The 10,148-nt window shown below is 37.9% G+C and overlaps 2 long non-coding RNA genes across 2 annotated transcripts; both read right to left on the bottom strand.

The window, feature by feature from the left end:
* Positions 1–4,995: 4,995 nt before the first annotated feature.
* On the bottom strand, positions 4,996–8,561 carry LOC104436929. Its single transcript, XR_005548862.1, has 4 exons — positions 7,775–8,561; positions 6,352–7,737; positions 6,178–6,265; positions 4,996–5,490 (listed from the first exon to the last, which is right to left on the bottom strand). It is a non-coding gene; the product is annotated as an uncharacterized LOC104436929 (long non-coding RNA).
* Positions 8,562–8,591: 30 nt separating this feature from the next.
* LOC120291339 lies at positions 8,592–9,080 on the bottom strand. The gene is made up of 3 exons (XR_005549339.1): positions 8,954–9,080; positions 8,774–8,884; positions 8,592–8,675 (listed from the first exon to the last, which is right to left on the bottom strand). It is a non-coding gene; the product is annotated as an uncharacterized LOC120291339 (long non-coding RNA).
* Between the last annotated feature and the right edge of the window lie 1,068 nt (positions 9,081–10,148).

The raw sequence follows: 10,148 nt of genomic DNA, 5'->3' as shown, positions 1-10,148 counted from the left end.
TGGGCAGCAGCAGGTCGCGGGTGCAGAGGCGCGGCAGTGGGCGTCGATCCGGGTAGCAGGGATCACCGGCGGGGGAGAGGCGCGGTGGCGGAGATGCTGCTCGGTTGCAGCGGTGTTGCAGACGGCGACCAGCAGAGGACAGGCGGGGCTCGAGCAGTTGCAGAGGAAATGCTGAAGAAGAGATCTTTTCCTTATTTTATTTTTAAAAAAAAAAATTTCTTTGCCCTTTCACGTCCGCTCACTCCCTTTTTCTTCTGCAGTTTGCTGCTGCTGTCTTCTTTCTTCTCTGCAGCCTGTCAGAGAAAAAAAGAAAAATGACTCTTTTGACTTTTTTTTGGACGAGAAGAGGGTTAGTTCCATTCTTCTCTTTCTTTTCGCGCTTTCTCTCACCCGGTTCTCTTTTCGTCCCCGGTCACGAAATTGCTGCTCCTTTTTATAGTGATTCTGAAAACCCCAATTCATGGCAATTTTCGAGCTTCCTATTTCCGTTGCCTTAATCTATGGTCTGTAAATTAGAACAAAATCTTGCAATCGGCTTGATCTTTTCTTGAATGTTTCAATTCCTTTCCTTTTATCAAATTCATTGCTTTTTTTATTCACCAAATTTATTTGATTGAGAATTTGCTTCCATATTTACTATGATTTGAACATTCACCGAAATAAGAATGGTTAATCAAAATTTCCACATTCCATTCATAATCAATCAGATTGATCCTCTCCTTATTTTCATTTTATTTGCTCTGATGCAATTTTTTTTTTAGGGGTTAAAATTAACCCTTTTTTTATGCAAAAAATCCATAACTGGGTCGCCAAAATTTATATGTTAACACTACTCATCCGAACTCAAATGACATGGCAACTTCTGCACACATATCTGTCATGCAGTAATGGCAAACTGCACATACCAAAATATTAGAGCACACACTACAAAGTTAACTACAAGTCAGAATGCAGTCTCATCCTAAGATAACTCATGTCACTAGCGCCCAAAATTTAGAGGCAGCTGAAGCAGTGCCTATATTTGTTTAACGATCATCCTCTAATATACGGCAAGTAAAAACTTAATTGCAATCTATCAACTGAGCTTGCACGAAAGTATCTCATAGATATCTAGTGCGTTCTTCATGTCATAACGAAAGGAAGTTCTCGAGCACACTTAAGTCTAGGAGGGGCACAAGGAATCACCTTTGCATTATCAAGACAGTGAAGGCAATAAAAAATGCGGTTGCAACAGGGGGCTCTAATGCGGCACCTTCGATGGTAATGAGGACATTTGCCGCAGCAGCAGTAGCAGCAACTTTGATATTAATTGAAAGTTGAGAAGGAAAAAGCTTGAACTACTATTGCTCAAGAATGAGTCGAGACATTACTTGCACGGCAAGTACCGCTCACTAACAAATCAGTAGCAATAGCATCTTCACGGTCAGAACAGAGCACGGTCGGAAACACGATTGGACAGTGCTGGAATTGTAGCAACAGGTGGGAACCGAGTGGCGGCCGATGAGGAGGAAATGCAACTTTAATTATGAGCAAGGAGTGGCGGTGATCGCCTGATCCGAAATGGAGCGGCTGTGGAACTAGAGGGAAAGCGGGACTGAGAGGACTGAGAGGACGTTTCTCTGTTCGAGGGGAGAGGGAGAGAGAGAGATAAAACTAGGGAAGGAAAGAGGCCGGGCCTCCTCTCCGCATGGGCCTTGGACCTAGGATGGGCTCCATTTTTCAGCTCCTTTCTGTTGCTGAGCATTTTCGATGGCTATTGGACAAATCTTAAGAGATCTGGGCTTAAGTCCGATATTAGCGGCAAAAATTTGGGTGTCAACGTCCACATTGCCAACTCTTTTGATTGGATAAATACGTTCATCCTGTTTTCCAGTGACCATAATTGGTTCTGTCGAAGTATGGAGGTCCGGTGGTAGATTGAGCCTCATAAACAACTGGACTAAGGTTGGTAGCCATAGAATAGGATCTTTATAATCAGAAGTAAACAACCCTTCAAAGTACAAGCAACGCATTATTTAATGCCAATTATTGAGGTCAACAATGCAACCTAATGAAGGGATGAATGGGTTGATCTACAAAAGTTTAAAAAAAAAAATTATGTAATAACTCAAGTTAAGAAACACAAATTAAATGAAAAGGGGAAAAGGCCTCGATAACAAAAAGTTCAAATGATAATATTTGATTATGCATTATGTACATATAAAGGTTTAATTAATGTAAAATGATTGATCAACAGAAAACCTAGAAAGAAGTTATCAATGAGAATGATGTCCTTAACTCATAGCTTTGTATAAGTTTTTTTTCTACTATACTTTCTCCACTCCCTTCCTCTTATTTTAAAAGACAAAGATGAATCAAAATCTAAGGTGATTTTATCAATAAAATATTTTTATTGATCAATTTTCTCTTACATTAATTAACCATTTAACAACACAAAATGAGCGTCAAATTTTTGTTATTTGACTTTTTTGTTGTTTGGGGCATATTTTCTTTCTACTTAATTGCGTTTCTTTTTCTTCAAATACCTACTAGTTCTTAATATATCCATCAATTTTCTACCAAATTTTATTATCTATATTATTATTGATAGTCATTTTTATGGTACAGATAATTTAGTTTGTTTTTCTCCATTTTCTGTATTGTTTTTTCTTACAGAAATCAACGGTAAAAGGCAGCCTTCTTTCACGATAAATGAGATGAAGAACAAGTTTATCCCTTTAATATCATCTGCATTGCACGTGTGATTGGAGAATATAGTGAAATGTTAATGGCTATAACCAAATAAAAGTTCAAGAAGTAATGTGTAGCAGTGGAAAGTTTATGTCAAACATGTATTGCCCCAAAATTTGGAGCAATTTTGTATAATTTTTCCATAAATTTATTATGCAATGCCGAATTTCTAATATATTCGCAAGGAGATTAGTGTGTTTTCAGGTATGCTGGGTGTGGAAATATGAGAAGCCAAATTTATATTGTACATAAGTTTCATAATTAGTTTATCATAGCGATGTCTGTGAAGTCACTACGAGAAGGTCCTTTGTTTAGCAGCAATTTCTCATCCCGTAACCCAAACTCACAAGTCTTCTTTTCTTCTTTTCTTTTTTTTCTTTTTTTCCTTGGTGAGTACAAAAAATCTGCCATCAAAATGATAAAAGATTGTGTTGGAGTGATTGAACACAAAATAATGCCACATAATCCTTCCGCTTCTAATCTGATTGTCAAATCCAGCTTTGGTGGATATTATTACGTGGAGAACAAACCTTTAATTTATATTCTCTCTCTAAATTCTCCCACCGTCCCTGTCTCCTTCCGAGAAAATCAATCCCTTCTTCTTCTTTTATTTGCTTGACCGCTCTTGGCCGACTTCACACGTGCCACCCTTGACAGGCCCAGCCAAAATGATAATCTTTACACGTGTCAAATATATATTTTAAAATAGTTTTTAAGATAATAATTTATGAGACTGCATTTAGCAATCAAAATAAATTTCATAATAAGATAAATTTATTATTTTTTATGTTTGATATTTGATCGGGATAGGATAAAATCAGATATAAGAGAAATATAAATCGATAAAATTATTCAATGAGGAAAGTTTGATAAAAGTGGATAAGATTTCGAATATTCATAATTGAAAAATTATTCTTTTTCGAATAACAAACTTCTTAAATTAGAAAAATTAAAATTATATTTCAAAATAACTAATATTTGAAGTCCAATATAAGAAATTCAAAATGACAAAAAATAATAATTTATTTTTTAATTTAATCTTATTTTTACTTATATATTTGAATTCATTTATATCTTATAATACAAATTCGATATATAAAAAATATGTATATATACATATATATATATATTACATATTTTAGGTATTTTAATATTTTAGGTATGTTATTACGGATTATTGCTTAATAAAGTTTTATTAGAGAATAATGGAAAGGAAAAAATAAAAATAAAATACTATTTTAAAATAGAGAAAAATATAATAAAAAACAAAATAAAAATAAAGTAGGCAATCACGAAATTTTTTACTATTTCCGTTTATTAATTTTTATGTTCATTTATATTAATATGTCATTTATACCAAATAATATATATGATATTATGATAATATATCCGATTTTATTATTACGATACCAAATAGTGGATATGATATGGTAAAATGCTAATATTTTATATCACATCATATTTAGTTCTATTTTGATTGAAAATTCATACAACCGAATGTAACCAAAGAGGATGGAGAGATTGACGAGCCGATTCGAGTTCAGCAAGCTATGTTGATGGGCCTTTGAAGCCTAGTTCGCGGGCTGATAAGCTTCCCTGGGTCAAAAGGCCAGAGACAATGGCTCCATTTGGGCCACAAGATGCTGACAATCCTCAACAACGGACTGGACTACCCATGGGCTTTCAGCTTGGCCTGAGATAAGTAGAGTTGTAGATAAGCTATCACTTTCTATCCTCACCTACAAATCACCATTTTTCCTCACAAATCAGTTCCAACCTACCTTCAACGGGAGCGCCAAGGCTTCTCTCACTGCCAAGGTTTCAGGTACGAAGGCCGTCGGAGCATCTCTACACACCCCGTGAGCATCTCTACACACCCCAACTACTGAACCCACTCAAGAGTGAATGTTGTGCACTGAGGCAGCAAATAGCTCTCATGAATCGCATGCTTAATTGCTTTGACCAATCACCTTGTGCCATGTGTTTATGAGTGTTCCTTATCTTATTACAAATACTAACACTCCCATCATTCGCATGGATAATTGCTTTGACACTGTTGAGTCTTACTTCCAATGGTGGCCACACCAGCAAATGCCACATCCATCGCAATGATACTGGTTGTAACATATTATCCTATAAGCTATCAGGAAATTAACGCGAAATTATTAGATAAATAAATGAAAAACAATAAAGGACACCAAAGATTTACGTGGTTCGGTACCGAGTGTTGATACCTACATCCACGGAAAGAGCTTGCAGCAGATAATTCACTAATAATGGGAAAATCCACGTTTGCAGTCGCTCACACACTCAAATGTTTCTCACACCTAGATTAGACTCAAATTTAAAGTGTTCGCAAAAATACTCAACACAAATCCACGGTGTGTATAGCCCCCGTTTACGGCCAAGCAACAAGCGCCTCACTCCCGGATTCTTCCTTTCGCTCTTCATGCGGCGTTCCCCAGGAAATCACGGTGCGGCCATTGTACTCCCTTTCTTCTTGTGCGGCTGCATTTTGCTAAGGAACCCACTCCACGCTTCTCAAAGAAAGAAGCAACTGGCAGCTATTCGCACAACGAGGAACTCCTTTTGTCTTGCAGTGGCAGGGGACTTCTTTCCTCCCATTCGTCCAACCTTTGGCAAAGGTGAGTCCAACTCTTCAATTTTATTGTGTTGTCAAACTTGGATATTTATTCAATATGGTTGGATTCCATAAACGGCTTATACTCGAGACATAATTTAACGATACCGCATAAATGTCTGCAGAAAAAAAAAAGTAAGACGCGAGGTCCACGTAATCATATTGTCTCCTGCTGCAGGATATGACACCTAACACTTATGTACAATGCAAATAAGAAATTTCCTTTCTAACATGATTGCCCATTGCTCATTTTTTATGCTTTTTGTTTACATTGAGACTACTCAAGGCATAGGAGAACAGTATGTTAGGTTATGGAAAGCACGTCCGTGTGCTAAAGATTGAAGAATCACAATTCATCATCATATTCACTGAACTATAGAGTACTTATCAGAACTCAATCCACATGGTGACTTTGATTTATGATACAAAGGAAGTCTGATGCAATTAACTAGTGAATTAACTTCTAGAGAATATCAATGGCAACCTTCTGCACATATTTGTCACATAAAAATGGAAACTTGAACATATCGCAATATAAGCGCACACATTTCAAAGTTATCATCAGGTCAAAATGTAATCTCATATGAAGATAAGACGTTAGTACCCAAAATCTATAGGCATCCGAAGCAGTGCCTCCATTTGGTTGATGATCATTCTCTAATGTATGGCAAGCAAAACTTTAATTGCAATCTATTAACCAAGCTTACTCTAAAGTATCTCCTAGATAGACATCTAATGCCTTCTTCATGTCATGACAAAGGAAGTTACCAAGCATTCTTAAGTCTACGAAGGGCAAAAGGGATCACCTTCACATCATTATGACAGTGATGGCAATTAAAGATCTTGCTGCAACAAGGGGCCATAATGCAGCACCTGCACCAGTAATGAGGACATCTGCAGCAGTAGCAACTTTGATATCAACTGAAAGTCGATGGGAATTAACTTGGAACCGATAGTGCTAAAAAATGAGCCGAGATTACCATACTGCGAGTACCCTCTCTCTAGCAACCCGGTAGCATTAGCATCTTCTTCAGCTTTTTCAACAGGCATCTGTTCCACATCCATCTACTGAAGGACTGCCAGCCCATCGTCTGTCTGAATTCTTTATATATGACATGCTGAAGGTTTCCTGTATCAAACTGATGAAACCCTAGTTTTCAATAGCTAGTTCATCCATTTTAGTTTGACTCTGCTGAGACTACCAACTACCTAGGCTAGCGATGAGAAGCACCTACAGAGATGAGCAAACTTATCAACATTCCATAACCTCCTAAGAATTTTACTTGGCTAGTCAAGCAAGGAGACTTTGCAACATTGATTTCATCTACAAGGCTCAAGACCATTTGACATCGGCAATAAGACCGTTCAATCAATGTGGAACAACTCCAATCAACAGTGCTCCAATTGAAGGAATCGTCAAAACAAGTAGATCTAAAAGATTCATATAATAACATAAGTGAAGGATTGAGGAACACCAGGGCATCCCGCCATAGGTAATAAGGAACTGTGTGTCATAATCACTTGATTCCTTGAAGTCTGGAACAAAGCATACCTAACACGACCATGAATGAGCCCATCTCTGGTGAAAGCCAATAAAATCACACAATCCAATTGCTCTAAAATGAAGTAAGACAACAGAATATGGCAAAAGATTGCAAGAGCAAAACTTGTCCATCAAGGATATACTACCTCCTCCTACAATTCTGCTTGAAGCTTTCTTCGAAAATTGCCAATAACTCAAGCCTCAGACATTCAACTGTGCTGACTCATGAGACTTTTCTTGTCAGAAGGCTCTTCCAACAAAACAAATACCTTCAAGTTGACTAGATGATTCCATAATGTACATCTGCTGAGGACAGACATATATGTCCTTAAGTAAGAACCTTCATGAAGAAGGTATTTATCCAGGCTAATTGACCAACTTTTTCATTTATTCCACATGTTATGCAAGAGTCAACACAAATCGAATTGTCTTCATGATTCTAGTCCAAATTTTCCCATTTCAGGCGGTATGAGCATATGCTTCCATGTGCATGAATCAAATGGGTGGGTTAAGTTGGAGGGAGGCATGGAGAGAATGAGAGGAATAATCTTTCTTTTTTAAGCCTAGAATTATAGCCAAAGCTCCACTAAACGGAATCATAGCTCACATCCAAGGAATTTTGCCTACACAAACAGTTAAGGAAGCAACCACTTCATTTGTGTTTCCTGAAACAAGTAAATTCTGCCATCTACTGCCATGGCGGACTGTTGCTTTAGAACAACACGTTGATCTATTGTTAATCATTGCAAATGCTACTTTAGTAATCCTCTTCCGACAGCAATCATCAGCAATAGGAATCTTGTTCCATTTCATGTACACTAGCCTATATGAACCAGCCTCTCTTCTGTGCCATGGTTTACCATCTTGATTAAATCTCCTTTCATTGTGCAGGGGGAAAAAAGGCAGAGCATGAGCATAGAGATCCCAGAATTCTACTTTGAAACCCAAACTACAGTATCCGCATTATGCATTTATCTTAGATATGTCCAAAAGCCCACCATTCTAGCAGATATTTCCCAAAGTTCTCAATTTGCTACATTGCATGAGAACCAGGATCTAGGGTAAAGGTCAGAAAGCTTGTCACTCGAATGAGCAAAAAACTTCAAACCTATACATCTGGAGAAGGCAGATCTAGTACTGCGAAGGGGCTCCTGTTCGTCTTGGGGATGGCAAAGTGTCTTGACAGGAAGGGATCACATTTCAAATGCACGAGATGGTCGGTAGGAGATGGGACTGAAATCAGAATAAGAAAAGATGACTGGCTAAGATCTGGAGTCATTGGTGGCGAGGCAGCCCCCAAACTAGTGGCAGGCTTAATTGACAAAGAGGAATTCAAGTGGAAAGAGCATATGATTAATGGGATATTTGACGAAAGAACTACGAATGAAATCCTAGCTGTTCCTATCAGCTCAACCATGGACAAAGACAAGATGGTTTGGACATGCACAACCTCAAGCTCTAACTCAGTGAAAAGTGCCTACCATCACATAATGTCAACAGAAACAAAGCAGCAAGCAAAGCAGCAAGCAGAACAACTAACATCCTCATATCAAACACCCAGATAGCAATGGAAATTGATTTGGAACATGAATGTTAACACAAAAATGAGGCTCTTTACTGGAACGAGTGCCAAAATGCAATCCCATCTTTAGAGAACTTGTTCAAATGGAAAGTCTTACCTAAACCCATCTGCCCCCTTTGCCAAAAGACCCAAGAAACAGTTGAGCATATTTTTCGATGATGCGACTGGACTCGTGAGGTCTGGAATCACCCAAAATTAGATATCAGAATCACAGGCAAGGAGATCAGTCGCATGGAGAAGAGGACTCTACAATGAGAAAACTCAAATGCAAACTCACCTTCACCAGATTTGGTAGTAGGGGTTCTCTGGAACATTTGGAAGGCTTGGAACCATTTCATCTTGCGCCATCAAAAACCAGGTTAGAGTAGCATAGTGGAAGCGACCATGGCTGCACAAAAGAACTTTGAGAGATGGAATTATAGAAGGCAAAAACGAACACAGCAGCAGGAACTCTTACCCGAGATGTGAAACCCATCGAGAAGGGGTTGGCTGAAGATCAACGTTGGCGGGTCTCTAGTGGACGGACAAACCGCGGGAAGCGTTGCCGGGATATGCGGAGACGAAGCTGGGAGAGTGGAGAATCATTTATTTTGCATTTCTCAATCTATACAATTACCTTCGGCATGTTATCAGGTGCCCTTATACATTAGGTTTTTTTTTCAGTAATTCCAGAATTGCAGAATCAATCAGACGTGGAGAATCTTTATTTTTTTGCATCGGATGAAGAATCTTACCCGAAGACTAATGACAAATGATTCACTTAGAAGACTTTTTGATTTACTTCCGATACTAGCATGATGTGCAAAAATATCATGCCAAAGCACACATTAACTTCTAGGAACATCTCCTCTGGATTCCTAGAAATCAAATAAGATAATTATAAAACTGCCAACCATGATATACTAATAAAAAGGTAACAAATCTTAAAAGAAAATGCAAACAAGAAACACAAATGAAAATTGGGCAGTAAATCTCAAAAGAGAAAGAGGGAGCTTCCTACTTTATTTACCTTTATTAGGAAATGTGGATCATCTCAATTATTCCGACTCATCCCATCCTAGTTATCTCGTCCAAATATCTTCAGACCTTTGGGTATTTGGATGGTCGAGCCTTCCAATTTAACTTTAGTCAAACATTCCAACCCATCGAGACCTAGAATTTCGACTAAGTTGTTGCAATTTTGAGCAATTAACATCTTTAGACCCTTGGATTTTGAAAGATCCAGCTTTTTAATTGAAGTGCGCGAGATATTAAGCTTTTCCAATGACTTCAACCATTGGAGACCTCGAATTTCAACTAGGTTTTTGCAATTTTTAGCATCTAGTACCTTCAGATCCTCAGATTTTGGAAGGTCTAGCCTTTTAATTGAAGAACACTCAAAGAAAAGTAACTCCTTCACGGACCCTAAAATATGGAGATGTTCAATTTCGATTAAGTTTTTGCAATATTGAACATGCAATATCTTCAAACTCCCGGATTTTGAAAGGTCCAACCTTTCAATTGAAGTGCACCTGACAATAGATAACTTCTCTAACAACTCTAGCTTATCAAGGCCTTGAATTTCGATTAAGTTTTGGCAAAATTGAGCACTTAATTTCTTCATGCACTTAGATTTTGGAAGGTCCAATCTTTCAATTAAAGCACACTTGACG

This window comes from Eucalyptus grandis, chromosome 3 (genome assembly GCF_016545825.1).
Source record: "Eucalyptus grandis isolate ANBG69807.140 chromosome 3, ASM1654582v1, whole genome shotgun sequence".
Classification (NCBI taxonomy): Eukaryota; Viridiplantae; Streptophyta; class Magnoliopsida; order Myrtales; family Myrtaceae; genus Eucalyptus; species Eucalyptus grandis.
The sequence above is the reverse complement of the archived record's forward strand: the minus strand, read 5'-3'. Positions and strand labels throughout refer to the sequence as shown.